Source organism: Anomalospiza imberbis, chromosome 2 (genome assembly GCF_031753505.1).
Source record: "Anomalospiza imberbis isolate Cuckoo-Finch-1a 21T00152 chromosome 2, ASM3175350v1, whole genome shotgun sequence".
Taxonomy (NCBI): domain Eukaryota; kingdom Metazoa; phylum Chordata; class Aves; order Passeriformes; family Viduidae; genus Anomalospiza; species Anomalospiza imberbis.
Genome location: NC_089682.1, coordinates 28,679,386 through 28,693,860, shown reverse-complemented (window position 1 = coordinate 28,693,860; position 14,475 = coordinate 28,679,386).

Here is a 14,475-nt window from a genome sequence, read left to right as displayed (position 1 = left end):
GAAGATGTCTGTGCCACCGCGTTCTGGTGCTTGCCCCGTTCCCTCGGTCTGCGGGAGAGCTGGGGTGTCCCCGGTGCGGGCAATGCTAGCGCGCTGCCACGAGGTGGCGCAGTTCGCAACAGAATGCGGAGCCAGGAGTGGGATGAGGATACTTGGGAAGGGAAGGAGGAATCTTCCTCATGAGCACTGCTTCGGTAACCACGGGTTAATGTGAGAATAAATGTATTGGGTTTCAAAAGGGTATGATCGAATTGTCTTTCCAGGACTTTTTTTCTTCATGACAAGAGAAAAGGTTTTAGTGAGAAATAATAAAAATCTATTTTCAGTATGTAAGACATTCAAATTAATAGTACATTATGCTAAGAAATGCCAAGAAATGCCAGCTGTTCTTTGAAGCTTGGAAATGGTACCGTAGCATTGTGCCAGTCAACAAAAATCATGGAATGGTTCTGGTTGAAGGGACTTTCAAAGATTATCTAATTCCACTCTCGCTGCCATTGGCAGGTCAAATGGAAGGTATCAAGGGATGCCTACCTTCCATTTGACCAAATGGCTCAAAGCCCCATCTAACCCAGCCTTGAACACTTCCAGGCATGGGCTTCCATAGCTTTTTGGAGCAACCTGTTCCAGTATCTTACCACCCTCGTTGTAAAGAGTTTCTGCTTTATGTCCAACCTAAGCCTACCCTTAGAAATCTCATACCAAACATATACATAACAAAATAAATACAGTTATTTAAACAAAATGCCAGAAATACATTTTGGCTAAGGGGAGGGAGATTTGTAATTGAAACTGTGTTTTATCTGTACAGTTTCATAAAATTCTTATAAATATTGGAATTAATTTTCTGAGTATTCTCTGATATTTTATATGGATAAAATTTCTCGGGCTGGAATTGAAAGCATTTTGTTATGCTGTGCTAGCACACAGTGGATATATGTTGTGGTATCTTACTAAATGTCCAAACAAACAAGTAAACATTAATCACTGCCGGTGTACCTGCCCACATAAACAGTGTGGGAGCAGAACAAAGCAAGCAAACAAATGGGCAGTAATGGGTTTAGATTTCATGGTGCTTAGTATCTGCCCTCAGCCACTGTGTCAAAAATCGCCTTCATTGTTAGTTCTCAGTATTAGATACCCAAATGTTGAAGTCTTTCTGGTGGCAATTCCAGTCCACCTGGCATTTCTCTCCTAGTTACCAGGCCCATCAGCTGTGATGGATACTCTGCTGCTCTGCTGGGGACTTGCTCAGTTTGAAGGAAGAAAAAAACCTCTAGTGCTCCACTCACAGCACAGTGTATTTCAACACACTAAATCTTTGAGGCATTCAAGGTGTGTCCTGACTATTTCTTCATCATTTCAATAAATGTCACATTCAGATGCTGATGATACTGACATAATAAACCACGCAAGCAGATTAGTGTGTGCTCGTCACATGTCCTGAGCAGACTAGTACAACACAGAAGCAATTTCAGACTGAGAGATAATTAGCAGGAGGTACAAGATAGTTAAATCTTTCTGAAAGTGCTGATTTGCCTCTGAGGTCAACAAAAGCAAACTCTCCTTGGTTCCAGAACCAGTCCTGACACTTTCCTGCTGACCTGGTAATACTTTACCTTAGTAACTGTTGTAACTGACATAATGCTCAGAATAAAATTGATTGCACTAGCAGTACCAGGGCAGAAATTATTACAAAAAATTACAACATGTCTTGGTACAGCCCTTATTTTAAGTCCCAGAGTAACCCTGCAGATTTGGATTGGTGGCACCACTAAAATTTTGGCCAAATATGCCTAATTCTTTGAGTATTAGATTGTGTATGGGCAATGGCAGCTGTAATGCTTTTGTACTGATGGAGATATCAACAGTATATTTTTGTTGGTTTAAACTTGTATTCATATAACCTCAACTGAGGTTCTAGAGGAAAATATTTTACAAAGCAAGAATGAGTTTAGATTATCCACTGTCAACAATAAAATGGCAGGAATATTGTTACAGACTGCGTAACAGAGAAAGAAAAGGTCGTTGCTTTGTAAAGGACCCTGTGTCTCTGTCTTACAAAACTCTTTTCACACTTGGTCTGAGCATGGCATGCCCATTGCTGCAAGTGTGAGGTGAGCCAGCAAAAACCTCATGGAGTGCTCTTAGGCAGAAGCAACAATGCCCAAGAAGGCTGTGACATGAGTACTGACAGGGCTGTGTGAGACAAAACATCTCCTTCCTTCAACTTCATTGCAAAAGGAGAATGCAAGCACATGGTTGCACAATATTCTCCTTGCTCGGCTCACAAATAAAATCATAGGGCAGCTGGGCTGTCAGGATCTTACACCTTTCTGCTACGTGTCACCTGTCATGCTCAACCCGAGCTGCACACTTCCATCTCAGTGGTAAACTTTGGGGACAGCTGAGGAAAGCCCCAGGCAGCTGGGAAAGCCCCAGGCAGCTGCTGCAGGGTGTGTTGCAGTTCAGGCATGCTGTTGGTGTTTGCTGTCTGGGTTTGCTGTGAGAGGGAAGTGAAGCTCAGAAAGACCTCACCGAGGCTGGAGTGTTCTGTTGGGGAGGGACCCCAGCAATGCTGAAGTAAGGGCTGCCCCTGCTCATGTAATAGAGATCTAGAAGCTGTTACTTAATAAAAGTTCACCCACGGATTACATCACCTGCAAGGCAGTGAGGAATTTGCTTTTCTCCTCGCTCAGCTGCAGTTCAATTCTTAGCAATTAAAAAGCATGTTCATTAGTGAAACCTTGACGTGCCTGCTGGCATCTCTTGGATGTTTTTGAGCCAAGGCTACAGGGATACCTCCTGCATCTTTCATCTGAGATACCTCTGGTAGCTATTGGTTCTGCTAGAAGAGCTGACACAGGTTTAACATTCAGCTTCCCTCAAAGAGTTTCCTTCCCTGTGAGAAAGTCACTTTGAGACCTATTCTAATTCTTCCTCCTGTATTACCGCTGAACTCTGTGTAATTTCAGAGGTTAAGCAAGTGGGCAGATTATTTTCTTCTCTAAGTCATGCTTCCAAAGTTGAAAGACTCATTTGTACTCAAGTTGTGAAGATCCCTTAATGATTTTATTTGACTAAGGCAAAATGAGAAAGAAAAAATATATCTAGAAAATTTCATTAGAAAAACATTTGCTTCTTTGTTTCTCTAACAGCCAGATTTCTGTGTGATCTCTGCCTGAATTCATCAGGGATAGCTGGTTGCACCAGGTGTGCTGATCAAGCTGATATTGATGGGCTGAGTGTGCAAAGCATGCACTGCACCCTCTGGAAGACTCGTGCCTTAGACCAGGAACGTGCAGAACAACTGCCCCATGAAGATACTCCAAAATATGAAGCAAAAACTGGGCAGGAGACAGAATGGCTGAGAGCAGCTGCAGAGAGTCAGGGGCAACTGAACTTCCAAGAGCACCAGGCCAACCCTGCCAGCTGCTGAGGTCTGGGGAAGCCCTAGAAGAGGAGCCATCTCAAGAGGCGAATTGCTGGTCAGTATGGAAGCTGTGGCACTGACTGATGCAGTGATGGTGTCTAGTGCTTCAACTATTTAGGATGTCACCCTTTATTCATGAAGGATGGGGTTCCAGATCTCCCCCACCTGGCACCTGGGCTGCTGGCAGGCTGGCAGGACAAAGTCAGGAAAGTGTTTCACTGTGGAAGGGAGGAACTGCTAGCTGGAACTCTCATATTGTGCGTGGGCAGAGGATATGCCCCTTCTGTACAGCAATGCAGCTGATTTTATTTGCCAGTAAAAAGGGGACGCTGGATGTGTTTCTTGTTCCACTGTGAGCTTATTTTTATGTTAAGGAACTTAACATTTAATGTAGCATGTTATGTTAGCATAAAGTTTATCAGATGTTTAACATGGAAAGTCAAGACTTCATCCACTGCCTAAATTTGGCAAAAATCTGATTGGTTTCTTTTGTAGAAAGCCAATTTAGGAATCAATTATATATTGTGATGGGTGTGAAAACAGCTCTTCTTTGGTCATTGTAGTAGATTGCAGCTTGTAGTCTGACATCACTTAACTGCAGAGCAAATTGTTTGAAAATGAAAACTCCTATTAGGACACTTAAAAATTTTCTGTTTCAAAATGACTACTTAACAACCATTAAAGCATCTTTATAGAAATGTCACTACCCTCGTTACATCTGTACCTTTGGTTAGTTTCTTTCCCCCTTTCTAATTTTCTCCCAGCATCTTGCAGCTTGCCTATTATTTGGATGTATAATTAGAAATCTATTATTATGTTTTATGGAGATGTAAAGAGTAGGAAGAAAGCTGCATAACTACTTTTTACATACAGCATGCAAATTATCCACCTTGTGTATTTTGGCTCTGAATGTTCTGCAGATGTAGTTTCATTTCCCTTGGATCTTTGTTTACACATTTTTATTGCTAGTCATCAAGTATAGAAGCAGAAATATCAAAATAGGAGGGGAGGAGGGACCTTTCCAAAGAAGCAGCTTCGCATGCCCCCATCACAGAGCAGTATCAAAATTAATGTGCTTCACCTACACACTTCTGTGCATGGCCATTATTTATAATAGATGGTCATGGAAATGGTAGGGGTAATCAAACTCTCATGAGAAAATGGTCACTGCCAGAGCTGAATAGTTGAGAAAGTGCTTTGAAGGATACAGTTTAAAATGTTAAATCCAGATGCTGTGTGTGCTGAGAAAAGATGTGGGATGGGGCTTTTTGGATGTACCCCACAGCTCAGGATGAGCAACACCTCTTTCCTCAGCCTGACTCTTGCAGATGAGTGTTGTTGTGGACTTGCCTAAGGATAATCTCCCACTGTGTGCTACACTCAGGAACTGATCTGAAGTCAGTGGAAGCTTTTACATCAGGTCCTTATATTTTTAAGGATTTAAGATCCCTCTGCTGAACTCCTGTCAATGCCTGTGGCACAGTGTGATGTATGGGCTGCACTCCCTCAGATTTTCCAGTTCACTGGAGAGTGAATGAGGTGAAGGTTTGTCCCTCCTCCCTCTGCATACACCAGATAGAAATACCTTGAGCCAAGATGCTCCTCCATGCTCTGCAGCTGTTGATCAGAAAAGTCTGGTGAGGCTCTGAAAGCTAGCAAAGCCTCAGGAGCTTTTCGATGTGCCATGGAGCACTGAACGCCTTGAGAGAGCTGCAAGCCTTACTATGCCTTTTGGGATCCCCTGCTGGATCCCTGAGAGCATTTCCCTGGGTGGGAGGATGCCTCTAAGGCAGGGAGGCTTCAGTGCAATGGCTTTAAAGCAAAGATTACTTTAAACTGGCATTGGACATTGGGTCTCATACCAGTCCATGAGCATGGCTCTTGGAGAGGTTATAAAAACACATGATCTTTCTTTTTTGGGGGAAGGAGGAGGGTGCCAGTGTTTGAGAATGAGCTGCCTTCACGATAGCAGGAGCCTCCCTTGTGGGGGTCTGGCACAGACCTGTGATGTGTGAATTAAGATTAGGATTACACATAGCCTTGGTGTTATATGGTTTAGTGGCTCAGTGTAACTTTTGAACATTAAATTTGTTTAGTCACTGACTGGACAAAATGAGATATAACATCTTTACAATATACAAGTTTTTCCCTATTTTGAGTCTCTGGTATGACTTAGCTTTTAATTTAATATAAAATTGGCAAAAGAATAAATTGCCCAAGAGTATCAATCTCTTTTAGTCAGAGTAGAAGCAGGAAACAGATTGTGGTCAACCAGATGTTAATACCTAATAATAAAGTAATGTTTGATCATGTATTGTATGCCTGTATACATGAACATTTGCATCCAGGTATTACGCACTTACATCTGTTAGACCTAGGGAAGATATGTAATTCTTTCTGATTTAAATAAATAAATAATTCTTTGAGCTAATTTGATAACTGTACTGTGGTTATGTCTTAGCTATAAGGACTGGAACAATTCAGAATAAAGTTGCAGTTAGGAAGCTGTTATGATGCTGGAGGAGCACATAGTTAGCTCCTACTCCTTTCCAGAGCTTGTATGTGACTGTGGAAAATTTGCTTAATGCCTGATCATGAGCTGCAGGGGTTGGTAATACCTGAACAGACGCAATGGCGAGAGATCTATTTAGCTCATTACAGTGTCCAAGCTTTCAGAAGAGACTCCAGATATGAGCATGCTAACATCAGTCACCCTGGCCCTGTCTATCCTCACAGCTGCTCTCAGGCAGCCTGCAGCTTCTGCTCTAGCCCTCATGCTGTGTCCTGAGCGAAGTCTTTGTGTCTGATGACACCAGAGGTGCTGCTCTCAGAGAAGAGCAGCACAACCTCCTCACCTGCTCTAAGTCTGCCACAAGACCCCCCTCGGGTTCTCAGTTCAACTTGATTTTTGAACTTTTTGAACCTTAAATGGCTAAACAGCTTTTAGCTGGTGCTCAAAACTGGCCTATGTCTTTTTGGAACTGTAGATGAAACAGGATTGTGTTTCCAGGATGAGAGGCTGAGCTACAGAAAGGAGGAAAGGTGGGGCAGGAGGCCAGGTCAGACGTTTTGTTTCTGCTGCCATTAGCAATGCTGGAGACACCAAGAATGACCACTGCTTAGGGTGGCGGTGTATCATTCCTCAAAACTGAATTATATCCTTTCTCTGTGTCATCCCCTCCTCTTTGATGTCAGCACTGGTGCCCGAGCTGGCTCTCGTGTGCATGAAAGCGGCACTAACACTGTGGCCAGTTTGTTGCAGCAAGAACTTTCCTCCCACAGGTGACACCGTGCCTAAGCCTCGTCTGTCCTGCTCCTCAGGCAGGAAAGAGAAGCTTTGTCCAGCTGGAGGTCTGCCACAGTTATTCCCAAGCATGCCTAGAGAGCAACTTGGCTGCATTTGTGCAAACTTACATATGTTTTTTCATTTTAGGGTTGCCGTAACATTTTATCCTTACCTGCAGGAGAGGGTGGGATTTTGAGACATTGGGGTTGTTGCTTGCAGTGTCAGTGAAGTGATGAGGTTCAGCCAGGTATGGACCAGGACATCTCTAGCTCAGTTCTGTCCCATTTATGGGTTGTGTCTTGCAGGTCCAACAGCTGTAGAAACTTTTTAAAATCACTAGTTTAAGAAGATATATCTCTGGATACACCCAGGGAGGAGATCTGTTGAGGAAGCAGGTGCCGTTTTTCCATAGTTTTAAGAGCCAAATTGTGCCTTAGTGCTGATTTTTAGTTTTAAGGCAATACTGAGAATTTAAAAACCCTTCTTTCTTTTTTATTATTTTTTATTTGATCCAGCTGGAGCTCGTACTTCCTCTTTAACTTTTTCTTTTATTATTTAAAATCCTTAATTATCTGAGACAAAATTGGTAAGAAAATCTGCAGAATCTAGGGATTCCACAGAGCTCTCTCTATAAACACTCAGGCTATTCACTGTTGCCAAATAGACATGTGCCAACTCTGAAACACCCACCCACTCCCTCCTTCTGCCGCAGCAAACTAATAAGCACATTGATTACATTCATTTAAGGAAAAACACTGCTCTTTTAAACTTTACATCCCGCGTGCTTTAGATTTCTGATTACGAGAGATATCCTGTTTATCACACATCATGTGGTGAAAAAGCTACTTGACACACCTCAGCGCATTAGATATTTTAAAAGAATATTTTATAGTGTACCGGCAAGTGGTAGTAGAAGATAATTATCATTTCCTGCAAGCTCTTGTACTATTTGCAAGATGAACGAGAGGTCTCTTATATGTGATTTTTTGTAAAGGTCCCTTAAAAGCCTTCAATCCCCCCAAACAAAAATGTTCACATGCAGTTTCTCTCTTCCTTCCCTCTCCTCTCCCCCTTTTCCCCCTCCCCAAATTTGGAAAAACTTTATTACAGTTATATGAGACATCCACATGATGCCTAGTTTGCTTCTCTGTAGGAATCAGTCATTAATAATGACAATTCTATAGTTACATATAGGTGCATATGCATATATATATATATATATATATATATAAACAAATAAAAATAATATATATGTGTTGTACATGCATTAATAAAATACATAGTGCATATTTAAGTCAAAGTTGAAACCCACCTCTTTAAGATTTGAGGACTGGCAGGAATGTCCCAAGGTAGACAGAAATCCTTTTCAAATGTCCCGTGCAGCTATATGTAGTTCTGTACATGCACAAGCTTGCTTTTCTCCAGTAGACTCTTGTGGGAATCCCTCACCAAGCCCCAGGGCTCTGGTGCTGGCCAGCAGAGCTCCCTGGGTGTGGTCCTGGCCAGGTTTCCTGAAAGTGTCAATGCAGGGAAGGGAGGCAGGTCCCCACTGGAGCAGGTGGTGCTGGTTACCACCTCTGGGCTACTCAGAAATGAGCAACAAACTCATTACAAAACTGTGGAAAACCTTGCTTGGAATCCTCCTCTCCTTGAGTTTACTGCAGTGAATTTTTGTCATGATTGAGTGATTTGGCTGCTTAAAGAAATGCTATCAAAGGTATTGGCAAAAGCAGGGTTTAATATGACTTTGTGAAAATATGACTTACAAATTTTGATGGCAAGGTTCACTCTATTACATACTGGACAATTTAAAGCATTCTTAGGACAATAAAGTTAGAAGCAATTTGGAATGATTTACGTGGAAGCTAGGAATGCAAAAGGGGTAAGAGTGCCAAGGATATAGATGCAAAGGTAAGGTTGCAAAAGGGGTTAGCAGCACTTAATCATTGAGTACTTTAACATTTACAAAGCTATTCAATATGGTTCATTGTAAATATAACAATGACTTAACTATGGATTTGAGATAGTAACCTTCATACCATAATCAATTCACACATACATGGGGTGTTGGTTTGTTAAATGGGGAAAGTGCCCAGACCCTAAGTAATAACCAGAATTCTGATTCATTCCCCTCACTTGAAACACCCTGAATGAAGAGGGTTGATGGTAGGGCACCAGCCTCACCGGCTGACCAGCAACATCCCACAGTGGTGGGACAGTGCACTGCCACGATAGCCCCCTGTTCAGTTTCCAAGTCTCAGTGTTTCACACCCTTGAAGCTCCTGACCAGACCTTTAACCTTGAGCCTGGCAGTGCCCCATGAGAGCTTGGAAGGGATTAATGATGGAGAAGCATGGTGTCTGTAGATTCCCTGGCATCTGAACCTGCGGTACCGCTCCAAGGAAGAGCCATCTTGTGCTGGCTCTGACAGTACAGCTTTGCTTTTCTTTGAGAGACTATCTGCAGGTAGAAGAGAAATCTGTTGGGATCTGATTTTTCTTTGTGACCAAACTTCAGTATTCGTGATTCTGAATTTAATGCCAGGTGCTATGGTAATAGGGAACAGAGACTTGTGCATCTGTAAAGCCAGTCACCATGACCCCAATAACCCCTCATGGGCATGAGGTGGTGTGAGTTTTTAAAATTCACTGTGCTCATTTGTAATCTAGAGTAAAACATTTTTCTCAGGTCCTGTTTCCAGACCATGTGATGGCTATGACTGAAGTTGGATTGATGTTTCCACAGCTTCTCATTATCAGGCTGGGGCCTACTTATATTTCTCAGTATAAGCATGTATCCTCAGATTAATTTTATTAGTTACCTTTAACCCTGTATATTATTGTCCAAATCTATAAACATTTCTAAAAAAATATATCTTTTCCTGTTCACCTATACAGTACTAATGTAGATTGACTCTTTCAGTCAAACCTAGGTACTGTTTGGTTTTGGTTTTTTTCCCCCATTTGTGTGCAATCTCCATAGCTATTTTAGTAGACTTTTAGAGGTGTCATTTACTAAGAATTCTTCCTAATATTTTGACTGCTAACCACAAATTTTCCCCCTTAGAATAGCTTTTCTAATGGAACAATTCAGAAAAAGCACTATCATCATATCATAATGTACTGTGACAAGAACTGTTCAGCTTTATGTTTTGGCATTCAATGTATTCTCAGTTTTTCACCGTGTCTGGCAAGATATTATAGAGAAGTAGTTGAGAAAAATCTTTGTAGTAACAAATACAGAACAAATTGTAGCAGATCTCCTGCTGTTTTTCAATTGTTTTTAACATGTGTGTTTCTGTAGGACATCTTCCAGCAGAAGGACAAGACACCAGCTGAAAACTTCTATGGTCTGCAACTGCAAAGTTTCTGTAGACTTTCCAAGATTCAATAGAGCTTGTTTCTGTCCTTGGAAAGAAGGGAGCAACTAACTCACACAGAATATACAGAAATCATGGCTCACAGTAGAGGGATTCAGTTGTAAATCTAACTAAGTGAACTTAGATCACCTCCAGAAACTTAACAGAGTTGCTCAAAAAAAGAATTACTTTGCTTGGATATATATCACAAATCAGGAACGTGTAAAGTTGAAGAATCCTCTGAATTTTCAAGTGCTGTTGAGAAACCTTCTATAGAGGATCAGTAGAAATTGTAAAAACATTCCTCTGACTCTAAGGTCTTAGAAATTATTGAAAATATAAATTTATGCTGTGGAACATTGTTTCTCTTGAAACATATTTTTGTCACTGTTCCTGTTGAGGGTCTGCTGTAGTGATCTTTATGGGGAGGATTCCCAGGAGGCCTGAAACCTTTCAGATTTTATTGCTTATATGTTTTCTTTTCTTGACAGAGCAATACGAAATATCTGACCTTGCCCAGAGCAATATCATTAAAGCTAAACAAGATAACACTTGTACTGTGTCTTGGTCAGGAGCTGTCTAAAGCACTTCCTGAGTTCTTGTGGAACAAGAAGAAAAATTTAGGCAGTTGAAACACATATGGTGACAGAAAACTAATATTTCGTATTTTAACACAAGTAATGATAATTATATATATATTTATATATATATATATATATATATATATATATATATATATATGTTTAAAACAAGGAAATGGGGTGTTTTATAGCCCAGAAGCTCATCTTAAAATTTTTTTGTCATACGGTAAATGAAATTCAGACCTAGGTATTTTGAAGGACTTTTGTTTGAGAACCTACTAATGTGCTTTGGGCTAACATCAGGTGACCAGCAGAGGTCTGTCAGGATGTTTTTTACCTCATGTCAAGCATAGGAGAAGATATGGAGCCCAGCTGACTTTATCTCTCAACTGACAAATGCATGTCAGTCAAGGTGACTGGGAGCAAGGAAGGGCTAAGGAAGTGAAAGCCGGCGGGTAAGGGGGTACACAACAATTTTCTGCACTGAACACAAGAAGACAAAAATTAATTTTTGACAGACAGCAAATCTACTCTTCCTTTTTTCCTTTACTTGCGGAGGAACTCAAAACACCTTATATCTAGGTCCCATTCATGCAGCCTTTTTGTCCATGTACTTAACTGGGCAAATATTTTAAAGTCATCATTCTCTTCCCCTTCTTTTCCCCAGTTTCAGGGGAAATCAGTGCCTCAGGGACACATGCAAGCACTGCCTCTGGTGTGATGCTTGTGCCATCCAGTGACCTGGTGGGTGGCAGCTGCCAGTTTAAGGACTGAGATGATGCAGCCTGTTGGTGAAGCCCTGGGGGCATCACAGGCAGTGTCCTGCTTTGGGCAGGGCTTTTTCCTTGCTTGTCCAGGAGCTACATGCAGCTCTTTTATTACAGTTCTCCTTTGTGCTTGCACAGGATCAGTAACATTGAGGAGAGCGAATAGTCTCATGAAGAGGATTATTCTCCTTTCTGGATCACCTTTTCCCCTGCTATACTGGCTGCTGTGTACTTTTCCCCAGTACAGCAGAGTTTTACTAGGCTGGAGTGCCATTCACAGCACACTTCCCATCCTGGAGATTGTAGTCAGAACAGATGGCTCTTTGTTGCTGAGTATATGTGAGAGCTAAATTGAATGTGAGCTCTTGTCTAATATTTAATAAAGCACATATTGAGTTAATGACTAATGTGTCATTATTGCAGGAAGCTTTTAGTTCCAAAAGGTTAAGTGGTTCATTTGAATATTGCCCAAGTATCTTTGCCCTGTCAGGGTTTTTTTTTTCCCTAAAGTTAATTTGCTATTGTTGTGATCATGTCTGACAAGTGGTGGGTAAAAGCAAAGGCAGGTTATGGGGGTCTGTTTTCACGACATTATTTTACTGGTTGGATTTATTTAGCTGAGCATCTCATTTGCATGAGCCCTTATTCATGGACTGAAAGCCGGTTTTGATCGTAGGGCATCTTCCACTGGGAATTATTTGCATCAGAGGCAAAGGACTTGGGGAGAAGTGATAGGAAAGTGGGCAAAGTTAATGGATCCAGAAGAGGTCAGCAGAGCTACAAGAAGAGACTTGCTGTGTTTTCACAGGTAGAGGAGTAGGCTTAGGAATTATTGTTAAATATAAAACTGTAGTGGTTGAGTACTAGTAAAGCACCATAGAAACAAGTTTCTGCTACACTAGTATTAATCATATGAGCTGTTTATGACATGTGATCTTCAAAATGAAAAAAAAAAATATTTCTCCATGTTACTTTGCTTGTGTTGAACTTTCTGTTATTTGAATGAATTTTTCAGGGAGGAGCAGATTCCTCTTAAATTGGTTCAGCACATATTTTTCTATTAATTTGTTGAGAAAGGGAACACACATGCACATCAGATGCACACTGTCCTCCTTTGCTGCTTCCAGCACAGGAGCAGTGTGTGAAGCTGTCATCTGAAGCTTGGAAAGCCGCAGCTGATGCAGTTTATCAGCCTTTTTTTGCCATGGTCACTGTAGCAACTTTGCCACCCTAGAGCAGAGTGGAGCATCAAAGGTTCCCCTTTGGCTTTGTAACAATGGCATTTTTAGCATAGCTGCTTCACAGGTCTGCATGATCCAGCTGTATTTTGAATAGATTATAGATTTTTTTTTTTTAAATTCTGAATCTTTAATTTAAAATCTTTTAAAATTATTAACTAATGATAACCTCCAATGGCTCTACCACTCTCAAAAGGAGAACCAGCTTAGAGCAGCAATGCTAATTCAGAGGAAAAAACAATCTTACTTTCAAGGTAGTGGGCATGATTTTTTTTTTATTAGTTCATTTATTAGAGCTTCTACATCAACTCCTTGAATTAGGCAAGCTTCTTTGTTCTAAATCATCTGAACTATTTTTTTCCTAAATCATTTTTCTAATTTCATCTGAATTAGGATGGCTGTTTAATTAAGCCTTGCTTGCAACTGAAGGTGAAATGTAGATAAATTGAGGTACCTCCTGGTTACAAATTGTTTTTTAATTTGTAAGATAAAAATGAAGCTTCTTTTCAGCTTTCAATTCAATAATAAGATTTACCTTTAGCATTGGTAGGGAGAATATCCAGGAGCTAGACTGAGAACAAATATATCTGTGTGCTAGTAGAGGGATCTAAATTAGCAGTCATCAATTAATTTGATACCCTTCCAGGCTTCTTAGTCCAAACACTAAAAAGCTTGGACTTGAAAGTATTTTTTTTTAAAAGCTTCTTTAAAAAAAATTTAAGATATTTCTGTGGGCCTTAGAGTAGCCTGGCATGTGTTCTTGCAGTGGAGTGGTTCTGTCCTGGAGCTCATCTGTGCAGTTAGAATTACAGGACAACTACTAAATTCCTTCTTCCTCAAGAAACAAACCCATTTCTTCTTTGTTTACTTTATAGTCTAAGCTCAAAATGTTCCTTCAAATGGTTCTCAGTGGCTTCCTGTGCACATTTTCAGCTCAATAACTTGCATGAAACTCAGCTTCACATTTTTCACTTTTCAAGAGTCCAGAGAATTTTGATGAAAAAATATTTTATTCTGCATTGCCTAGAGTACTCGAAGGAGCTATTTTCTGCAGAAAAAAAGCCCCACTTGCCAAAGTGTGCTCTTGTGCCAAAGACCTTTGCTTCCCAAGTCCAGATCTTTACCTCTCTCTGCGAAAAATCTCCATTATGGTTATCAAAACACTGTAAAATCATATTGCTTTTCCATGTAAGTAAGCTTTGCTAAACCAGGGTCCTCTGTGCACCTCAGCATTGCGGTTCTATGAAAGGATCAGCTTTTTTACTGTGAGTTTGGACCAAAAATAGGCACGAGGAAATATTTTTTTGTAAATGTGCTCAAATTCATCCAAAGGCATTATTCTCGAAGACCTAGTGAGCAAAATCTTACAGGAATCACCTGATTTCACTCCTTGTTCAATATCATCCTTTTTGGTAACATTTTTTCCTGCCCTACTGCATCAGTAGGTCCCTGCTTGTGGTGGTATGTCATCCCTTCTGACATCTAAAAGTGAAACACATGATCTGCAAACCTCCTCAGAGCAGAGTGTGGCACAGTCAGTTGGGCTGCCCGGGAAAGCACCCAAGCACAAAGCAAAATGAGCATCACAGCAATTCCATACCTTGGGCCAAGACATGGAGTTATTCAAATTGCCAGAGAACAAATGTTCCTTCACAACCTCAGGACCACTTCAGGAGAGACACTGGGGAAGGGTGACCGAATGATACACCCACATTAGAACACGTCCTCTGCTTCAGAGCAGAATAAGATAAAGTGGCTCTCATTTCATCAGACATCTCACATTTCAATAGAGTGCCTCAACAGACACATAAC